The sequence below is a fragment of the Triturus cristatus genome, chromosome 8 (assembly GCF_964204655.1).
Source record: "Triturus cristatus chromosome 8, aTriCri1.1, whole genome shotgun sequence".
Lineage (NCBI taxonomy): Eukaryota > Metazoa > Chordata > Amphibia > Caudata > Salamandridae > Triturus > Triturus cristatus.
In genome coordinates, this window is record NC_140591.1 from 610,771,334 (window position 1) to 610,775,921 (window position 4,588).

At 46.9% G+C, this 4,588-nt stretch overlaps 1 pseudogene across 1 annotated transcript; it reads right to left on the reverse strand.

The window, feature by feature from the left end:
- Positions 1–411: 411 nt before the first annotated feature.
- Positions 412–2,117, reverse strand: LOC146802485 (WD repeat-containing protein 5 pseudogene; annotated as a pseudogene). The gene is made up of 2 exons (XR_014967756.1): positions 1,987–2,117; positions 412–1,922 (listed from the first exon to the last, which is right to left on the reverse strand). The product of XR_014967756.1 is annotated as a WD repeat-containing protein 5 pseudogene (transcript).
- Between the last annotated feature and the right edge of the window lie 2,471 nt (positions 2,118–4,588).

Below are 4,588 nucleotides of genomic sequence, written 5' to 3' on the forward strand. Positions count from 1 at the left end.
TGCACACACGGCAATAAATGTAAGCAATATACAGACAGGTAAAATGCAGATCTTAACTGGAAGGCAGTTTTGCACTGATTGAAGACTGACATTACATTATTGGTTTTATTTGGTCACAAAAAGAAAGCAAAAGTAAAAACCGCCAGAACATGGTGTTCAATTGATCTTCATACAAGATCAAACTATGTTGCACAAGTACTCATTTCCTGATATTCCTGGGACTACTCCGATATCACATCATGGTAAACAGTCTTTTTTCAGAGAGTCCATGTCTAATTCCACAGTTGACTTTAGATTCATCCTCACAAACAGGTTCATACCTACACCAAAGGTAAGAGGGTGGTCGACTGTCAATGTAACTGATGCAAGCCATGAGAACTGCATCTGCCGGTTGTGCTTCCATTCAGAGTACAGTAAGCGCACACACAATAACACCATTTCCTCAAACACTTCTATTGTTTGAGGACTGGGAGGAAGAAAATGAAGGCAGCTCATATCTTCAGGTCGGAGCTTCACCCATTAAGATGTTCTAAAGACTCTCCCAGACGTCCTTCGAAAATTTATTTCATCTTCTCAAGATCAAGATCTAATAAATTTCAGATCAAAAGTGCACCTGAAAAACCTTCAGACTTTGTACAACGCGTCCTTTGCACAATAGGCTAACTTCCATCAGTTGCAGTTCTCCAAAAGTAGTTTGTGAACTATTTTAGCAGTCACTTTTCCACAGCTTAATGGTTTTGTCGTTCTCTAGGGCGGCTGATGCAATTATGTTTTCTGTTGGGTGACATGCAGTTGAGATTACAACATCTGTATGCCCCTGTAGCTTCTGTACAATTTCCTTAGTCTGGAGGTTCCAGATGTAAACCAAGTTGTCTTCTGAACCAGAAACAATCCACTTGCCGCCAGTTACAGAGAAGTTAGCCAATATGCAATATTTTTCGTTCCTGTGACAAGTGTAGGTTTTCAGGCACTTTCCTTTGCTGTAGTCCCAAAGTTTTAAAGTGTTGTCTAATGTTGCTGCTAGAATATATTTGCCGTTTGGAGAGAATTTCACAAAAGACACTGGAGGGTTGTCATCATCAATCAACGTTTTTAAGCACTGGCCCGATGCAGTGTCCCAAATTCGGCAAAGACCATCATAGCTACTTGAAACTATTAAGGAGCCATCACGATTAAAATGGACAGCGGACACTGGATCGGAGTGTGCAGGCAGGGTCTTAAGGCACTTTCCAGTCTTCACATCCCAAATTCTAACACTTTCATCAAACGATCCTGACACAATGAGGTTAGACTGTGGGTTGAAGTTGCAGCAGAAAACGTAGTTACTGTGACCCTTCAGGGTCTTTAAGCATTTTCCCGAACTGACGTCCCATATCTTTAGCGTTTTGTCATCAGAAGCAGACACGAGAAGGTTGGAATCGGAAGACCAAGCAACATCAGAGATTCCCAATTTATGAACAGATATAGTCTTCTCAAATTTTCCATCAAATGCTCCCCAAATTTTGATAAGCTTGTCAGCAGATGAACTTGCTAACCATTCTCCGTTTGGACTGAATTTGACAGAGGATACTGCTTTGGTGTGTCCTGCTAGTGTAAACTTCAAAGCATAATTAGGCTTTACAGGTGCAGGCTTGCTTTGATTGGATGAAGAGGAAGGTGTCGATTGTGTTTTGGTAGCTTCTGTATCAGGTTTCTTCTCTTCTGTTGCCATGGTTGTGTGGTTGAAACAAACAGTATTTGATGCTGTTCGAAAGAAGATTCAAAGCGAGGCCCTTCGAATACGGGAAACGGATATGCTATCCAGTCATCGGAAATGGCCCGTGTGTCGCAGGAACAGTATCAAAAGGCAGGTACCACTCTGTTGGTGAAGTTGTCCTGGCACTGTCGAACACCTCCAATACAGCCGATTTATTTAGGGGGTACTGTAGGTAGAATTAGTAGAGGCAGCGTGCAATTACTATCCTGTCTTTGCTTGACGGCCTACACAGGGGGTTGTGAAGAGCCTATGGCTGGGCGGTGGTCGGTCTGCACGCACGGGAACACTCGCGGCGGCGGCTCGCGGCGAGGCGGGCCATGAAGCAGGAGGGGATGTCTGAGACCCAACAAGCAACGAGTGCAGACGAGACCGAGGGCAGCAGGAGATGACGTCCCATGACGTAGGGTAGAGGCCGCGTGGCTCCGATCAGGGGAAAGTGACAGGGAGGCCGTTGCGAAGCTGTGTTTGACAGAAGACCGACCGAGTTTGCCTCCCGTGCCAGTCACAGTTGTCTTCCTGCTGGCTTGAAGTCTGGCACACGGACTTACAAGCTAGATTTCGCGCCCGCACTTAACAACCCAGAACAGATTAGTTATTTAGTACCCAGCGCCCCCCCCGCACAGACATAGTTCAGCCCACCACTACATTTTACAATAGCGAGGGCTTCTGGCAAAGGTAATGCAGCCAGCAGTCGCTCGACCAATTGTCCAGTCTTTATCTTTTCACCATGGGATGTAAGAAACCCTCGTTCTGCCCACAACCTCCCAAAACTATGGGCTACACCGAAAGCGTATTGGCTATCGGTGTAGACGTTCAGCCTCAATCCCCTACCCAATTCACACGCTCTTAGTAGTGCAATTAATTCAGCCGCTTGGGCTGAATGATATGGTACTTTGGCCGCCTCGACCACGGTCTGCAAGGTGGTAATTGCATAAGCCGCAACCGTAGTACCGTTGGGCAATCTAAAACATGAGCCGTCAACATACAATTCCCCTTGGGGTTCCGATAAAGGGGTGTCTGTTAGATCTATCCGGCCCTTTGTTTCTTCTTCAGTCCGAAATATGCAATCATGTACATCCTGGCCACTTTCTCCTGAGGGGAGGGGTAGCAACGTGGCAGGATTCAGAGTGACGCATCTCTTGATCGTTATGTGAGGTGCAAACAGGGTCAATTCGTACCCCGTAAGACGCGCACTGGTTAAGTGCTGCGTCTGTGTCCTGTTTAACAATACGTCCACAGCGTGTGGTACCATCACTGTGAGATCCGTATTTAGGACTAGCCCTTCCGATTGCCTGATCGCCACCGCTACAGCGGCCGTGGCTCTTAGGCAGCTGGGAAGTGCTCTGGCGATGTTGTCCAAAAACGCCGAAAAATATGCACAGGGTCTTTGCTTACCTCCAAAGTCCTGTGTTAACACTGAAAGCGAACAACCGTCCACCTCATGCACGTAGAGCACAAAAGGCTTCCGGTAGTCTGGGGTGCCAAGCACAGGAGCAGAACATAAAGCAGCCTTCAAAGAAATAAAAGCCATTTGACACTCATGAGTCCAGGGTAGGGGTTCATGCACATCTTTGGTGATTAAATACAAGAAGGGTTTAGTGATAAGGGAATAGTTAGGGATCCATTGGCGACAGTAAGAGGTTATACCAAGCAAAGCACGGACATCACTTTGCGTGCGAGGAACAGACATGTTAGTAATGGATGCAATACGCTCCGAGGTCAATCGCCTTCCCTCCTTCGACAGGAGATGGCCGAGATAGGTCACCTCCGGTCGACAATATTGGAATTTTGACAGTGACACCTTGTTACCATGTCTTGCCAGATGCTGTAGTAAATCCACTGTTGCCGTCCGGCAGCCCTCCTCCGTATCAGAGGCCACCAGGAGGTCATCAACATACTGGAGTAATACATTACCTGGCGGCAAGCTCAACGTGTCTAGTATCTTTTTCAGTGCCTGACTATAAATACTGGGGCTTTCTGTAAACCCCTGGGGGGCGCGACAGAATCTGAAGCTACGGCCCCCCAATGAGAAGCCAAAAAGATAGCGGCTATCTGGATATATAGGGATACTAAAGAAAGCATTTTTTAAATCTATTACTGAGAAAAATTGTGCAGTTGGAGGAATCATCGTCAAGATGGAATTAATATCAGGCACCACAGGGTACTGGGGTACCACGATCTTATTGATCTCGCGTAGGTCAATCACAACTCGATAGGTATCAGCATAATCAGGAGTCGGTGGTACCGGGGCTCGCTTAAGAATCGGAAGAATAGGGCTATTACACGTGTTAGAGGCCGTTTCTTCCACTACTCCGGTTTTAATCAAATCATGAATGATAGCCATTAAAGCTCGTTCCCCAGCGGGGGCAATTTTATACTGGAGAATTTTCGGCAACTGGGCGTTCTGCTTTAAGGTAATCAATACTGGGGAAATTTGCAAATGGCCCACATCGGTGTCTCTGGTCGCCCAGAGGGTTTTCAGGATGCACGCCAATTCTGGTGGTAGAGATTCTGTTTTAGATAAGCATTGCGCGGAGAGGGGTGAAGGGTATTTTATGGTCAGGTAAACCCCCTCCGGGGAACAATAGATGCGAGCATGCAATCTTTTCAATATGTCCATGCCTAGAAGGTTCTCTCCACACTGGGAGGTCAAAAGGAAAGGTGAGTTTATTGATACCGACCCCAGGGTAAGGGGAAGCGGTTGTGAGATGGGGCTTACCACCGGAGTTCCAGAAAACCCCACAGACACATTATTCTGGCCAGACAGAGCAGCCCCCAGGACTAGGGCACGTGAAACAGAACTGTTCATGGCCCCTGTGTCAACTAGGAACT